General features: G+C 36.4%; 1 pseudogene; it reads right to left on the bottom strand.

The window, feature by feature from the left end:
• Positions 1 to 9,384: 9,384 nt before the first annotated feature.
• Positions 9,385 to 18,743, bottom strand: LOC105746902 (olfactory receptor 5F1-like; annotated as a pseudogene).
• Positions 18,744 to 18,759: the final 16 nt, after the last annotated feature.

Raw genomic sequence — 18,759 nt, forward strand, 5'->3', positions numbered from 1 at the left:
TTAATGCCTGACCCTTTCTTTTGGATAGACAGGGTAGGGAAACACAAGGCAACCAACACCAAGTTCTAGCTTGTGCATCAGGTACCGAAAAATTATGAGTACTGGTACAAACTTTCCTGTCAAAATGCATCAAGTACCAAATTCAACGAGTTTCAATGCAGCTGCATACCAAGGTATGACAGTAATTCCTCTGTCTTACAGTGTTTTTTAGGTCAGAGCTTAAACTAGGTAGTGCTTATTTTTATTTTTAATTATTTTTATATTTTAAAACTGAGTTTTTGATAGCAATGGAGATGAATTGGTCATGATATAACAAACAAAACAAAAAAGTATTTAGTCAATCAGAAGCTAAGAAGTGTAATTATAATACAGGGAAAATTGGAATAGGCAAATGGGAGAGGGGTATGGTCTTATAGAAAGTTACAAAATGGCAAATGGAATCCCTAGTGACAAGGTAGATGGGAACCAACATAGGAATTGCTTAACGAATAAAATCAAAAGAAATCAAAAATGTAAAATGACAGAACTTAGGAGAGCCAACCTTCCTCCCCAAAAATACATATCATCCCTGTAATAATTTGACCAAGTCCATAAATTTCAAAATTAGATATTGGATTATGTTTAAAAACTGGTTTGTGCCTGGACATGATTAAATTATGATTAGGGCTTTGATTGGGTCACATCAGTAGGGTGTTCAGTCTTCCCCATTGGTGAGTGGGAACTCACAGATAAAAGATGTGGCAAAGGACAGGGATGGAGTTTTGATGTTGGAGTCTTAAGCTGGAGCCCTTGGAAGTGAACACACAGAGGAGCTTGGTTGTGAGGAAAGAGAAGCAAGCCCTGAGAAGAGAAGAACCCTGAGCCCAGAGAGAAACAAGTCCTGGGAGGAGAAGGACCCAGGAAGCCTGAACCCTGGCAGAATTTGGCAGCCATCTTGCTCCAACATTTGGCAAAAGATTTTGGTGAGAGAAGTAACTTATGCTGTATGGCTTAGTAATTGTAAGCTTCTACCCCAAATAAGTACTCTTTATAAAAACCAACCAATTGCTGGCATATTGCATCAATATCCCTTTGGCTGACTAATAAAGTCTCCAGTAAAAATTCGAGTTTTTGGAGATTAGCCATTTTGAAAATCTGAGACCCAATGAAGAAAGGATAGGTCAAGTCCTCAAGGGGAAGGTCCCAGCAACACCATATGTTAGTGGCTGTGCCAATGATTCTACTCTCCATCCAGTGTAGCTCAGGCCATTTAATCAAGAAACTATAAGCTGGGTAGAGTGGAACACTCAAACATTTTATGGACTGTAGGATACAGTGTCTAATTTGACACTAATCTCAGGCCTATAAGTATCCTTATAGCCATCCAGCCAAGAAACACATGGACTTCTGTCTTGTGTCTGGCTCATAATGTATCCATTTGTTATAGAACTATTTAATTTCCCCTATTTCTGAACAGATCATAGAAATGAATATACTCTGTAGTTGATACAAATTGCAAAGTTTCCCCTTGGTCTGTGGGGTAGGAGAAGTAGTTAAGACCAAGTGGAAGGTTTTGTAACTGTCCTGACCATACCACCTAAGAAAATAAAATTAATATTTCACCTTGGGGAAAATAACATCAATGAAGATAACTCTTAAAGAGCAAAGGAAACAGCAGTGGTAGAATATACTTTATCCCCTTTTAAATCACCAGTCTGTTACAAAATAGAAACAAATCCTGAAAATGAGATGGATTACAAAATGACTCAAACTTAACTAATTCTTAATGCCTATTGCAGCTGCCTTGACAAATTTAGCTTCGCTAGAGCAGGTTAACATGTCCTCAGTTGTATGGTATTGTATCATTGATCTACAAAATGGATTCTTTTTCATTACTATTAAGATGGAGTATTAAAAACAAGGTTGCAATCCCTTGGGATAGGTAACCATGTACCTTTCCAATTTAGCCCCAGGATTATAATAGCATTTGCCAAAATGCAGTCTAACAGTGTCTGGACTGTCAGAATATCAAGGGAATAGCACACAGGCCCACTATATTGATGAAATCATGTTAATTTTACTTGAAGAAAAGAAGTGGCAACTGTGTTGGAGGCTTTCATAAAAGTTCTAGTGAGAAGACAAACCGTATAGATATTGAGGGACCTACCATCTCAGTAAAGATTTTAAAAGCCAAAAGTCGACAGCATGCTGGAATATACCCTCCAAAGTACATGATACATTATTGAAAATCCCACTTCTCACAACTAAGAACACCACTGGTAGACCTTTCTAAATTCATTAGTGGTGTTGTATGAATTAGTATTTAATTCCATTTTAGTCTAGAATAGTATCCCCTTGTATGAACATATCAAATTTATTTATGTTTACTTGATGATAGAAATTTGAATTGTTCCAATTTAGGGACATTATGAATAAAGCTACTATAAATGTTTGAACACTACTCTCTTTCATATATAGGATCATTTCATAAGTAAATAGAAAGATTTTTTTTTTCCTTTCCAATATGGATGCATTCTATTTATTTTTCTGGTCTAATTTCTCTGGTCAGAACTTACTGTACAATGTTGAACAGTAGTGGTAAAATCAGGATCTTTTTCTTGCTCTTGGTTTTAGGTTGAAAGTTTTCAGTTTTTCACAACTGAGCATGATAGCTGTGGGTTTTTAAAATATGTCCTTGATCATGTATAGGAAATTTCCCTCAATTTCCAACTTTTTGTGTTTTAGGCTATTGTTTTTCTAGAGATCGTCTTGGTTCCCAGCTGTGTTAACAAATTCCACACAAAGGATTGGTTTAACAACAGGAATTTATAGACTCCTGGTTTCAGATGCTAGAAGACTTCCTTCCTCCCAGGGTGAGTAGCATTCTGGCCAGCTGTTAATCTTTGTGTTCCCTGTGTTTTCTGTTACATGGAAAAGTCCTCTAATTTTTCTTTTAGGTTCTGTTGAATTTGAGGTTCTTCTCCTCCTAGTAACTTTCAATTCATAAAATTGAAGCAGTAAGGTTTAGGCCCAACCTCATTCTTTTGGGCCTCACCCAAAAGAAAATAATGTCTTCAAAATGTTCTTTTTACTGTGAGTTCTTTTGCCAGGAATAGTTAAGATTAAGAGCACATTTTGGTGTTGTTTATTTAACTAGGATAAATAATTGGACCTACCACAGTGCCTTTACTGGATTATCAAATGTACTTCCTCTAGTGCATTGTCAGTGGTGTTTGGACTCGTTTAACTCTGTAGTCAGCTAATGAGTGGCCAGAGATTTTCCTAAATACTTTGGGCAAGTAAATCTTTCATCACTTACCAAGTAGCTACCCCTCCCTAAGGGGAATTCAGCCCACCAGCAGCACTAAACTACATGCATGTCTCAGTACATGAGTTAAAATGTAGCAAACCTCCCACAGGGAAACAATCTGCAGAAGGTATTGTAAATTGTACTCTTCTCTTCTGAAAACGATACACTCCCTTTTTGTGATAACATTGTTAGAACCCTTCTGCAGGTTTCATGTTACCTTAATATTATCTCTGCTTTCATATCTAATGGAATTCTTTGTCTTGAAACAGTTATATGGCCCCTCATTTTCCCACCTTTTTTGCAGTCTGCTACTTTCATTCTCTGAACTGCTACCATCAGAGACTGTTTTCTGTTTGTAAGTCCTAATAAAGTTCATGTCTGATTCAATGCCAAGTGCATTCTTTGGTCTTGCAGCTGCCCTGACCTGTGCCTCCAGGAGCTGGTTTGGAGCAAATGGTGAGCCTGTCAGTGGGACTTAGGATCACCGGAAGTGATAAGTATGAGCTCCAGAAAGGGAGAATCTGTGGGGGAAATCCCAGGTGGGGAGAAGTGGCTGCCCTTCTGGACTAGTTGGGATTGACTTTATGAGGATGTCCTAAAAACCCCAGAAGCTATATTGGCTGTGCTACAGCAAGTCATAGAGCAGTTGCACTCAAATAAAAAGGAGACCACCAAAGAGCAGCAGCTATAGCATGGCCGTTGTTAGGAGACTTGTGATTGGCTGCTAAGGTTGAGCAAGTGGTAACATCTCCCTACACTGCTTAGAAGAAGAATTAAAGCTAGAAATGGATATGTACCTGGTACAGGCAGAAATGAAATATTGTTTATTCAATCTACTGTACCAAATTGACATATCTACAGACCAAGTCTGTATCTACAGACCAAGTCAGGCTAGGGGCAGCAGGCTGACCCCTGTTCAGGTCCGAAGAATATTGACCATTCCAGAGTCATGGCACCTTATGGACTCCTCCCTGGGGCCAGGTTCTTGCTTCCTCCATTGGGTATTACAGAAGCAGGCAGTTGTAATGATAAGAATTGCTGCTGTCTTTCTTAGATAATTACCCTGGGAATAGGATTATTCACACAAACTGAGCTCTGACTCAGTTAAAGTAATAACAACACCCTGTGAGTGGAATTTTCCATGGAGTTGCCAGACAGGTCAAATAATATCAATGCTGTTAGGCATGGGTAGGAAATACATCAAGGTAGACATAACTGCACAGAAGGGGATGTGTCAAATTACAACACCAGACATTAGTTCTGCTCAGCAAAGTTGAGAAACAATTTATTGGATAAATTCTCCTCAGGTTGTTTCAAATATTTGATTGTTATAAAGAATTCTGTACAAGAGGATTTTGACAATTTTCATCAGTGTTTGCTTTGCTTTATCAAAGGGATGGGATCACAGATGTATTCACAACATTACAAAAATTATTCATATTTCTACTTTCCTTCATCTAAAAGTAGGGATTGCTTATTAGGATAATAAGGAAATATCATACAGACCTATATATTTTGGTCCTGTGGGCAAGACACTTGAGTAATCATTAATGGAAATGTCTTAGTATTTATATTATTATTATGTATGATTTCTTGTAAGTTTATGGAGTGATAAAATTTTAGGGAGACTTTTTGCCTTTATCCATGGCAGGGCTTTAACATTTTGCAATTGGATATGAACTAAAGTGAACATGACCTCTAATCCATGGGTCACCACTGATATCCAGACCAGTACTTTAGAGCACTGTCCCATCAGAGTAAAGAAGTCTCCTAGAGTACATTCCAGACCTATTACTTCTGTTGTCCTGGCTTTGATAGTTACATATTTGTGTTTTAACAAGGTCTTCCAATTGAATCAAACATACACTGACCTATGATAAACAGGTTTCTGAATACATTTCCTTCCATACACACTTCAGTTATCTATGAGATTCAATCAACAGGATTGTTTTCCTGGATGAAGATTGTTGATGAGGGTGGAGCACTTAAGTGTGCAGAAAGGAACAGAAAAGGTTGACCAGTGGCGGCAATTGAAAGAGAAATATGTGAATAGATGTTATATGAGCACATTTAGCTACTTCATGGTATTATTAAGGAAAATTACTCTGTTAGGAATCTATGAAATGAAAATTATTAAGAAGTTAATGATGGCATAAGTAAATGATAGTCCCAAACACATTTTCTTTTGATTAATCAAGGAGAAAAAGGACAGGAAGCAGAAATATAGAAATGTTTCCCTATGTAGTCAAGGCATTTATATAATTTAAATATTTTAGAACTCAAACATAAATTAGTGGAGTACTATTTATAATTTATATTGCTTATTTTAATTAACCCAAATATAGTATGATGCTAATAATGCACAGTTTGTTTCTAAAAGCTCAGCAATTACAATTCTCAAAATAAGCAGTAATATAGAAATGCATCATTAGTAACATCATTATTTTATCCCTTATCCCATTTCCAAATCTAAGGATGCAAAACGCGAAGTATATTTGAATCAAGGTAAGAGTTGACTGGATCATGCTCTAAAGATCAAGAACTTGAACAATGCTATTTACTTGCAAATGGAATCAGTCTGCACCTTGGATATGATAAATTGAAATTAGGGACAAATATGATATATAGGCATTTGTTGTATGTGTACCAAAAATAACCTCTTGGACAGTTTGCTGTCAGAGACTCTAATTTGGTATCTAAGCTCACAGTAGTCTACCAGAATTTAAAATACCATGGATTCTTCCATATATATATGTTATGTGGGTCCAAGCTCATCAATATTAAATATCTAACTCATATGAGTCTCATATGAAAATATCTACCTTATCCCCCAGGAAAAATATAATATATGTGAACTTTTAAAGGGAAAAAATAAAAAATAAGAAAGCGGCTAATTGTATTTTGAAGATTTGTTTACAGTTTGGAAAAAAATCACTGACAATGGCATAGTTAAAAATAAAATGTATTGCATGTTGCTCTACATCTAATATCTATTTTTACTCTTTTATGAGTCCTCATTAGGTGGCTCTATTGGGCACTACAATTGAAGAATGAAGCTATGTCATTACAGTGAGGCATCAATATATCTAAAAGCAATAAATTATATAACCCGTTGACTTCATCTCTGCTTTCTGATGCCACACATTCTGTGTGATATCCACTCTGTTTTCAGTACAGCTAAGACATCTTTCCTGTATTCCTGCTCTACAGATTAAATATTGTCATAGCAACCAAACTACTTTGCATTTGATTTAAAAAATATAGCCATTTTGCATATTATCTTCTTGACATAATATTGTTCATCTTTGTTCTCCAAAACACATTAACTGTGAATTAACATGATCAAATAAAATAATGTTGATTGTATTTGATCAGTTTGAAATAAGTGGGGCTGTTATTTCAGTTTTAATGTGAGCCCTAGCCTTATATTACTACTGTTTAGAGAACACAACTTGTCATAACATAATAATTATTTTGTACAATTTAGTTGACATTTAACGAAATAATTCTAAAACTATTTTTACATATTAATAGCGAATCATTTGTACACTTTTCTTTTCAGTCTAAATGCAGCATTTCATTTATAGATAATATCATATTGTGTTCAGTTTATTTCATGGATCCAAGTCATTTTCCAGTTTTGATTCCTTGCAACCTGTTAGCTGATTTTTCAACTTTGTGATCACAAGTTGTGTCAACAAGCCTCCATTGAAGTAATGAACATACGAGAGTCTAGCTATACAGAATTCAAAGCCATATCATTAATTCTGATGAGATAATTACTTAAAAAGTCATTAAGCAGGGGAGTGGATGTGGATCAAGTGGTTGAGTACCTGCCTCCCCAAAGGAGGTCCCAGGTTTGGTTCCCAGTGGCTTCTGAAAACAAAACAAACAGCAAGCAAAAAAAAACAAAAATCCAACTCAGGAATGCTGAAATTGCTCAGTGGTTGACATTGGCTTTCCACATACAAGGTCCTGAGTTCAATCCCAGGCCCCTAGTACCTCAGAAAAAAATAAAAAATAAAAAATAAAAATCATTGAACAAAAGCAAAACATTTACTGATTCCTGTATATATTCTGGAAATAGAGTAATATCAAACACCCAAGTGAAAGAAAAGACTAGAAAAACCAGAAAAAGAGAAAATACAAAAATAGACAAAAATAATATATCATTTCAAAAGGAGAGTTAATAAATATTGTCAAGTGTTAAGGGAAGAAGGAGATGAAGAAAACACATGCTCTATAATAATTAGCAGTTTCTTATTACTTTTAAGAGTAAATTTATTTTAATTAAGTAGATAAAACTTTCAGAACATTTTTCATTGAATAATAAGCAAGAAAATGTGAAGATTAAAAATACTATTTTACAAATGATGATTAGTTAACAAACCATACAAATGACCTGAAAAACACATACATTTGATGAATTAAAAAGGAATCAATGTCACTAAGTGGTAGTAACTTCCAAAGTTGTCAATATTTGTAGACTTTGTAAATGAGGTTAATTAGGCCTAGGAGAACTAAACTAGAACAGAAAATATTGTCTCAAAGTAAGATAAGTCAAACCTCATATCTCAAAATAATGCATTTCCTTTACAAAGCCCTTTCTCTCCCTAAGTTTTACAAGCAAATGGATATAATATTAACATATAATGGTACACTATTTTGGTTATTCCATTAACACACACACACAATGTAAGTGAAATTTCTATATGTACCTCAATATTAATAATATTTTGATTTAATATTGAGATGGATTTCAATTATTTTTTATTACCAATATCTGGAAGTCTTTTGCAAAGAGGAAAAGACATGAGCAGGTAAATGTGGGTCAAAGACAACCATTGAACATTTTTTTAAAAGATTTATTTTATTTATTTCTCTCCCCTTCCCCCCTGCCCCTAAGTTTTCTGTTCTCTGTGTCCATTTGCTGCGTGTTCAACATTTTTGTCCACTTCTGTTGTGGTCAGTGGCATGGGTATCTGTTTCTTTTTGTTGCGTCACCTTGCTATGTCAGCTCTCCATGTGTGCAGTGCCATTCCTGGGCAGGTTGCACTTTCTTTCCCACTGGGCAGCTTTCCTTATGCGGCACTCTTCTTGTGCGTGGGGCTCCCCTAGGTGGTGGGCACCCCTGCATGGCACAGCTCTCCTTGCACACACCAGCACTGTGCATGGGCCAGCTCCACATGGGTCAAGGAGGCCCAGGGTTTGAACTGTGAACCTCCCATGGGGTAGAAGGATGCCCTATCCACTGGGCCAAGTCCGCTTCCCGTCAACCATTGAACATTGATCTAGCTCCTCTGGAACAAGACTCCAATTGAATTCTTTGAAGCAGCTGAGTCTGTGTGTGCATGGCTCTGTGTAGGTCTGAAGGTGACTTTGTGTGTGTGTGACAGTCTGTGAAAGAAAGGAAAAATAGAGACTGGAAAGTTTGAGGGGAAGAAAAGGAAATGAAAGGTGAATTTTATGTGGTACTTTTTAAATAGGAAGTGATTTTCCTGGTAGCATATTTTTGCACAAACTAACATTTATTCTTTCATGAATGTATGTGCACATTGTTCAGGAAAGAGAACTAAAAGCTGAGGAGTTCAGAGCTGTTATAAAGCTAAAGTCCTGAAATTTTATTTAACCATCCCCCTCCAGTAGATATATCAGTACATAAAAAAGGAAAATCGCATATTACTATAAACCATGTCTGACATATTTTACATACGTGATAATCTTATAAAAGGTGTAAAGAAATACATAAGGAAAAAAGTAAGTGGCTTATCTAAAATCTTTGAAATAATTAATTTCATGGGATGTTGCAACTTTATCTCTAAACACTTATGCCTCTTATTTTTGCAGACATGATTTTGTTATAAATGCACCCTAATTTTGGAAGGCCCAGGGAAGATATAGAATAATTATAAGAGAAGTACCCTTGGTCAATTATTAGCATGGTAATCCACATTAGCAATAATTGGATGCACATATTTGAGTATTAATAGAAAGTGTTTACTTTGAAAATACTGTTATAAAAACCTGCATGCTTAAACTAGGGTTTGAAAGTTAATTAAAGACATTAGTTAATTAGGAAAACTAAGCAAAAAAAATCACAGAAATGAAGAGATTCTTTTCCTGGTAATTACGTTCCATGAAGCTTTCTTTACTTCTTTATTCCTGAGGCTATAGATAGGGGGATTCAACATGGGAATACCCAATTGCGTAGAACACAGAATCCACTTTGTCCTGATTCAAGCGATAGTTCTGGAACTAGGTCTTCATATGTATAGATGGAGGTGGAACAGAACAGAATTATAGCCGTCAGGTGGGAGGCACAAGTTGACAATGCTTTATGTCTCCCTTCCCCTGAATGCATATGAAATATATTGAAGAGAATGTAAGAGTAGGAGGTGAGAATCACCAGGAAAGACCCAAACATATTCACACCAGCAAAAGAAGAAACAATGATTTCACTCATGATTGTGTCAGAACAAGAGAGCTTAAATATTGGGGGTGGCTGTCACAGAAGAAGTGATGGATAACATTGGAACCACAGAATGTCAACTGCTTACATAACAGGTGTTAACCATGGAGTTTAGCAATCCCACTGCAAAGGCCCAAGCTGCCATCTTAAGGCATACTATCCTGGACCTGACTAAGGTATAAAGCAGTGGGTTACATATGGCCACATAATGGTCATAGGCCATTACCCAAAGAAGATGCATTCAGCTGTTGACAAAGTAATGAAGAAATACAACCAGCAAAGGAGATGGTTTTCTTCTCTGATAATACATCTACTAGCATCTTTGGGGGGGGTGATGGTGGAAGGATAACATACAACCACAAAAGACAAATTAGCCAAGAAGAAATACATGGGTGTGTGAAGTCTATAAATTCTGATTAAGAGAGTCATCCTAATATTCTCCAAAACTGTAAGTGTGTAAATCAGAAAAAATAGCAAAAAGAGGATAATCTGTTGTTCCATGGATTCTGCCAGTCCCAACAAGATGAAGTCTGTCAGTGAATTATAACCTTTTTCTGGCCATTTACTACAAACATATTTAATTGGAACTTTGTATTAAGTGCAAATATTTCCTTCTCCAAATCTTTAGAGGTATAAGTAAAATTGTTAATAAGGATATACACAAATTCATGAAAAACTACCTAGATTAACATGGCATAGTAAGTCAAATGACTGAATTAGATAGAATTTAGAAGACACATGGATAATGCATTTGATTGAAAAACAATGTCTGTATTGAATTTGGTTTATGAACTTCCCGAATCACTGGTCTAAGTCCACAGACTCAACTTGAAATTTCACAAATTTCACATACATTTTTCTCCACCATTCTCTGAAAAAGTATGTGGCTTTAATTCAAAGATATAATTTTTTTATTCCATGAATATCACTCCAGAAAACACTCACCTCCAAAGTTTATACATTGTTCTGAAAATGTATCATGCAAAAACCAATAAATTTTATGACAGTTCTTAGGTATGTAATATTTTGTTTATCATTAAGAGTGTTTTGTTTTAATAAGAATCAAACACTTGTTTTAGTTATGAGGCTTGTACACTTACATATTAATGCCATGTAATAGAAGATTTGGTATCTATCCAAACCAGTTAATAAAAGTTACAAATCTCTGTACCTTTCCTTTCAGATAAGTGCATTACCTCTGTGGTCTACTTTCTTTTTTATCAGAAGTTCTCAGTTGGAGATTAAAAATTTAAAAAGAAGTAAATTTCATCTTCATTATCTTCATGTTGAATTACCAATTTGTAAAATATTGAGAGACTGTCTTCAGTAAATATACTTTGCAGCACTTTAATTCGTTGTTCGTAAAGAAAATCGAGTGTCTCTGGGAATTAGATAAAGGTCCGAATTATAGAGTCAAGTCTCTAAAGGCAAGAATTTCAGTCTCCAAAGAAAGAAAACATGACACTGAGCAAGTGCGAATGTATTTCAAAGCTGTTGCAATAAAAAATTATGTTAAGCTTAAATCAAACCTTTTTCTGTTTGCTGGGTTATTTTAAAGTCCCTAAAGTAGATTTAATCATTTTAATTGCTCTTATATACTGTCTTTATCAGTAATTTTAGCTTACCAAGAGAATACATAGCCCTTAATCAGTGGACACGTCTGTGTCTGTCTATGTGTGTGTCCCTCATTTTGTCTGGGTAAATTTCATAATCAATCTAGGTTTGTTCCTGAGTGAAATAAATATGAAGTAGAAACTACCTAATATTTTTTGCCATAATGTTCAAGAAATATTGTTTTGTGAATAACAGGAAAACAGGTAAGCACAACTAATTCTTTGTTATTATTTTAAAATTTTGTGTTTTTTTTTGTTTTGGTTTTGGTTTTTTGTAATTACTAGCAGTGATTATGGTCCTTATACTACAGATGAAGCCAAATGTTTGTCTGGATCAAATTGCAAAAGTAAAAGAAGCTGAAATAAACTCTATTGGATATTCATATGCAAGGAGAAAATTTTCATAGAAAACTCACAATGCGTCAGATATCATATTTAGCTTCTTCCATTTAAATTCTCAATTAATCCTCTACACTACAAATTGTGGATGGCAATATTATTTTCTTCATTGTGCAGATAAAGAAATCAAGACTTAATGGTGTACTTTCCAACAGACAAGGAACAATTAATTTGAATACAATCTTAAACATCAAGAATTAATACTTTGCTACCTACCATGTCTGCGGCGGCTTGCTCGGTCGGTTGAGGTGGGGTCTGGCTGCGGACGAGGGGTCGGTCCAGCTCTGGACGAGGGGTCAGTCCCGCTTGGGACGAGGGGTTGGTCCGGCAGCAGACGAGGGATCAGTCTCACAAGGGGTTGCGCGGTTCGGCTGACGGCGTCGCCCGGCAAAGCCGGCGACGAAGGGGTCGCCCGGAGAAGCAGGCGATGAACTGGGGACAAGGGAGGCCAGGCCCTTGTCGGGGGCTCTCAGGACTGGAGGGCGCACGGCAGAAGAACTACCGCAGAAACAAGGTAAACACGCAAGTCCACTTTATGGAGGGAGAGGCAACAGTTTTATAGGGGCTGGGGAAGGCTGATTGGTCGAAGCCACGCCCTGTTCTGATTGGTTGCCGGCGAAAGGTCAGTGGGCGGTACTGGATGGGGGAGGGGTGGTGGTTAGGGATTGGCTGTCGCTGTTGCTGGGGGAAGGGGCAGGGTTTAGTGATTGGTGGCTGCTGTTGCTGGGGTGGGGGGCAGACTGGATTTTTCCGCCCACGCCTGGCTGTTGCTGCTGTTGGGGGAGGGGAAAAGGGCAGACTGGAATTTTCCGCCCTGCACCTGCGCAGGGAGAAAGAAGGAGGAGGGTGCCGCCCCACAGGCATCGTGTGGTGCCATCCGGGAGGAGGGCTGCCAAGAAGGGGAGACCCGAGGGCACTCTGCGCCCATGCCAAGCTCCCTTCAGGGGTAGCGGTGAGTCCGACCAGCCACCCTATTATGGGGGCAGCAGCTTGGCCTGCCGTGGCTGCTCCCCCGCCAGGCCAGCAAACCACACTTCAGCCCGAGGGGTGACCGCACATGTCAACATAATAAAAATATTAAATCAAGATAAGTACATTGTGAATATTTCCAGGAAAATGGCACTAAAATAGGTAGGCAGAGTCTGATTCTTTCACAGAAAAAATGGAGAGGAAGCAGGGACCTATCTAAAGGAACTGCTTTGGATATATATAGAACAGGAAGGTACTCTAAGTCATCTAGGAGGGTACTGGAAAGATAAAGAAGCCAAAGGAAAACCATTAGTTGTTCGCCCTTGTGGCTGGGAAGGGCACATATATCCTGCCCTCAGAGCAGGTCAAGAAGCCTCAGTGGAGCCTCTGACTCACTTCTGCCAAAGGACTGGGAGTGAGCACTCTCTGGGAGGAAAAGGGGTCTGACAGAAGGTAGTGAGTTTGGCCAGCTGAGCTCCCATTGACTCTCGGAAGGGAACCCAACTCAATGGGGAGAGGGGAGAGGATCTACTCAAGCAATGCTGTCATGCCCAGCCAATGTGGGAGAGAGAGGAACCAGATTGGAGAGGGGGCAGGGGCAGATGCCTAATCAGCAGTACTCTAGCAAATGGTAGAAGTCTAAAATGCCTGAGGGAAAGGTGTCATATGGCTTTCTGAAGCCTATTTAACTAAAGGAGACAATTTAGCTCAATTGAGGAACTCCTGCCTTGCATATATGAAGCCCCTGATTGTATGACTGATTCTCCTCAGACAAGTGATCAAGGGAGTGTTCCACTGGGTTATCAGGCATCCGGCTGATACCTTATGACAGGGAACATATAGACATTCTTTTTATTTTTAGGCTTTCTTTGGTCTGCTATCTTTTTAAATTAAAAGTTCCCCCTTTTTTTCCTTTCCTTATTTTACTCACAAAAATGCGATATGTCACTTGCAGGCTGCAGGTTGCAATGTAATTGACAGATAAACAACAGCAGCCCAAAAAGTTCCTTAAGGGCCTAAGAGGGAAAGTTGTTTTTCCTTTTTTTTTTTTTCTTAGTTGCTATTGTTTTATTTCTGGTTTGTTGTGTTTCCCATTCCTTTGCTTTCTCCTCTTTTTTTTTTTTCTTTTACGATTTTTTTGACCTATGCTATTTCTTTTCTTTCTTTGCTTCCTTCCTCTATCTTCTGTTTTTTTTTTTCATTCCACCTGTTTTGTTTGGTGTTCAATTTTTTGTTTGTTTGTTTTTCTCTCTAATTCTTTTTTCTCCATTTTCTATTTTTTTTTTGTTTTACTTTTTCTTTTTCTCCTCACCATTCCTCATGAGGAATTAGTTCCTTCTGTATATTTTTATCTATTTTGTTTCTCAGTTCATTTTTTCTATTCCACATTTTTTTTCTTTTTCCTCTGTACTTCTTATGTTTTTTACACGTTATTTATTTTCCTAGGACTTGTATGACTTCTCTTTGACCTTTTTATTATTATTACTACTATTATTCTTTTTTCTCTTCTTATCTCTTTCCTTTCTTTTTCATCCTACTTTTTTTCCAAAGGAACATAGACAACAGCAAGGAAATAAACTTAGAGTAATGAAGTGTGCAAATAAAAACCACACACACACAAACAACAACAAAATAAAACCCTAGAGTAGAAAGAGAAGCTAGTCAACCAAATAAACCCATTAGATAAACAGATGCCTAGTCACCACCAAAAGTTTACAAACCATACTAAGAAACAGGAAGACATGGCCCAGTTTAATGAACAAACTAAAAAACAGGAGGAGATATAGACATGGAACAACTAATCAGAGATGTCCAAACAAATATCACGAATCAAGTTAATGAAATAAAAGAGGAGATTAAGGATATTAAGAAGACACTGGGAGAACATACTGAAGAAAGTGCAAATATGCATAACAGATATGATGGCGGCGAATGGAACAATATAAGAAATCAAAAGTATGCTGGATGCATATAACAACAAATTTGAACAGACAGAGGAAAGAATCAGCAAAGTGGAACACAGTATATCTGAAATTTGACAGATTGTAAAATAGATATATAAAAAAGATTTTAAAAATCCAGCAGAGACTTAGGGACTTGAATGACAACATGAAACACACAAACATACACATTATACACATCTCAGAGGGAGAAGAAAAGGGGAAGGGGGAAGAAAGACTGCTGGAAGAAATAATGGCTGAAAACTTCCTAAATTTTATTGAGGGACAGGGATATACATGTCCAGGAAACACAACAAACCCCAAACAATATAAATCCTATCAGGCCTAACCCAAGACATATACTTGTCAAATTGCCCAATGCTCAAGACAAAGAGAAAATCCTGAAAGCAGCAAGAAAAAAGAGATCCGTAACATCAAAGGGATGTTTGATAAAATTAAACACTGATTTCTCACCTGAAACCATGGAGGCAAGAAGGCGCGGTATGACATAGTTAAGGTGCTAAAAGAAAAAAGCTTCCAGACAAGAATTCTCTATCTAGCAAAACTGGCAATTGAAAATCCAAAATTATCACAGATAAAGAGAAATGAAGAGATACTGTCAATAAGAAACCTGTACTTCAAAAAGTATTAAAGAAACACTGCAATTGAAAGGAAAAAGCTGGAGGAATGTATAAGAATAACTAAAAAGATAAAAAGAGAAATAAAAACAACATATAGCCTATATAAACCTAAACAAAAAACATGGCTAATGTAAGCAATTCCTTGACAATAATAAGATTGAATGTTAATGGATTAAACTCTCCAATAAAGAGACTTGGATTGGTAGAATGGTTAAGGAAATATGACCATCTATATGTTGTCTACAAGAAAATAACTTTAGACCCAGGGATGCAAGGAGGCTGACAGTGAATGGTTGGAAAACAATTTTACATGCAAAGAATAACTAAAAAAGGGTGGGAGTAGTTATACTAATATCAGACAAAATAGACTTTAAATGCAAAACTATTTAGTGAAGGCCACTAAATATTAATAAAAAGGGTAATCAATTAAGAAGAAAGCACAATAACAATATTTATGCACCTGATTAGGGCACTTCAAAGTACATGAGGCAAACATTGAACAAACTAAGTGGAGAAATAGATGCTTTTACAATTAAATTGGGAGACTTTAATATACCATTAGCACCAATAGACAGAACATCTCAACAGAGAATCAATAAAGAAACCTAGCTTTATTTTTTTTTTCCCATGGCTGGCAGCCTGGAGGCTGCACCATACCTTGAGTTATTGTAAAAGACGTGAACCTGCAAGAGTTTGTCAGAGCTCTGGCAGCCTTTCTCAAAAAGTACGGGAAGCTGAAATTTCCCGAATGGGTAGACACCATCAAGCTGGCCAAGCATAAAGAGCTTGCTCCCTACAACGAGAACTGGTTCTACACACAAGCTGCTTCCACAGCAGGGCACCTGTACCTCCTGGGTGGCACTGGGGTTAGCTCCATGACCAAGATCTATGGCGGATGTCAGAGAAACGGTGTCATGACCAGACATTTCAGCCGAGGCTCCAAGAGTGTGGCCCACCGGGTCCTCCAAGCCCTGGAAGGGCTGAAAATGGTGGAAAGGACCAAGATGGTGGTTGCAAACTGACACCTCAGGGACAGAGAGATCTGGACAGAATCACTGGACAGTTGGCTGCTGCCAACAAGAAACATTAGAACAAATGATGCTGGGTTAATAAACTGCCTCATTCGTTAAAAAATACAAAAAAAAAATCAGAAAAACAAAAAAACAAACTAGACCTTGAATAACACATAAGAGGATCTGGACCTAATAGACATAGTTAAAATTACTTTGTGCATGTTAGTTAACATTTACCAAAGTAAATCCAAAATTATTTTTACATATTAATAGTGAATCACTTGTACACTTTTTTCTTTTCAATGTTAACACAACACTTCATCTCTAAATTTTATCATCCAATTATTTTTAGTTTATTACTTGGATCTATGTGATTCTTTAGTCTTGCTTCCTTCATTCCTTCCAAATTGTTTGCTTAATTTCCAAGCTTTATGATGTTCACTGATTTTGTAAGCAAGAGTCTATTTAACTTCACCCAAATACTGATGAAGATATTGACCCTAACTAAGCCTAGTTACACATAGTTCAAAGTCACTCACTAATTTTGATAAGTTAGTTGCCTAAAAAGACACTGAGCAAAGGCAAAACATTGACTGATAGATACTTGCTGGAGAAAGAGTGATATCAAATCCCCAGTGAAAAAATGATGGGGAAAGTAGAAAAAAAGAGAAAGTAGACAAAAGTAATATTTCATTTCATGAAAAAGAGTTAATAAATATTGTCAAATGCTAAAGAAAACAGGAGATGGAAACACACACTCTATAATAATTAACAGTTTCTTATTTCTTTTAAGAGTAAATTTCTTTTGCGTTAAAGAAAATAAAAAAACATTTGGAACATTTTTCATAGACATGCATTGAATTATAAGCAAGAAAATGTAAAGTTTAAAAATACTTTTTTACAAGTGATTATGAGTTAGGGAAATCATAAGAATTTCCATAAAAACACATACATTTGGTGAATTAAAAAGGAACCAATATAAGTAATTGGTAACTGACTCCAAAGTTGTTAATAGTTCTAGACATTGTAAATGAAGTTATTTAGATGAGGAGAGCTGAATTAGAGAGCAGAAAACAAGGCTAAAGTATGACATGTATAAAACCTCAAATCTCAGAATAACTGAATTTCATTTACAGAGCTTTATTTCTATCTCTATGTTTTACCTTGGAAAAGATACAATATTATTTAATAGTACACCATTTTGGTTATATACATATATGATTATATTAAAACAATACAAATGAGCCTTCTATATTTATATCTGTATTAATAATGTTTTGAAATAATATTGAGAGGAATTTCAATTGCTCTTTAAAGGCAACTTATAGAATTCTTCTATGAGGAGGAAAACCATGAGCATAAAATATACATCAGAATCACCCATTGAACCCTGATCTAACTCCTTTGGAACCATATAAAAATTGAATTCCTTGCAGCAGTTGAATATATATGCTTTTGTGATTCTGTGTATGTGTGCAACTGACTCTGTGCACAAGAGAAAATATTCTGAGACTGAGAAAGCAGGGAAAGAAATGGGAAGTTTTGAGAAGAAGGAAAAGGAATGAAAGGGGAGTTGTAAGTGGTATATTCTAAACAGGCAGCAATTTTTCTGGTACCTATTTTTGCACATACGCACATGTAATCTTTCATGAATGTATGTGTGCATTGTTGGGGAAAGAGAAATGAAAGGTAAGGAGTTTAAGTTATAATAAAATTATAGTCCTGACATTTCAGTTAAGTATCCCTCTATAGAAAATATATCAATAAATTAAAAAGAAAAATTATGGGTGTATCCCTGTGACGTGAGCTCCTGATTCCCATGTACAAGATTCTGGGTTCATTACCCAATACACCCCCCAGAAAAAGAACAAAAAGAGGGAGATTCCATATTAAAGCATATCTGATATATGTGACATATGGTGTTACGCTAGTAATACAACAAAAATTGAAAAGCAAAACATAAGGAAAAAATGAGTGGTATGTCTAAAACCTTCTATATGATTAATTTCATGTGACATAGCAACTTTAGTTTCCAAACATTTAATCCTCTTATTTCATCAATGAAGATTTCATTACAAATAACCCTTAATTTTTGAAGACCCTGGGAAGATATTGATAATTATAAGAAGTTCCCTTGGTCACGTATTAGTCTGATAATCTACCTTATCACTGACTGGATACAGATACTTGAGGATTAACAGAATGCGTTTCACTTGAAAATATCTCAATGAACCTGTATGCTTGAACAAATTTTGAAAGTAAATTAAAGATGCTTTTTTAATTCATAAAAGCAGCTAAACAATCAAAGAAGTGAAGGGACTCTCTTCCTGGTAATTACATTCCATAAAGCTTTCTTTACTTCCTTATTCCTGAGGCTATCGATCAGGGGATTCAACATGGGGATCAACATGGTATAGAACACAGAA

The sequence above is a fragment of the Dasypus novemcinctus genome, chromosome 10, assembly GCF_030445035.2.
Source record: "Dasypus novemcinctus isolate mDasNov1 chromosome 10, mDasNov1.1.hap2, whole genome shotgun sequence".
NCBI lineage: Eukaryota > Metazoa > Chordata > Mammalia > Cingulata > Dasypodidae > Dasypus > Dasypus novemcinctus.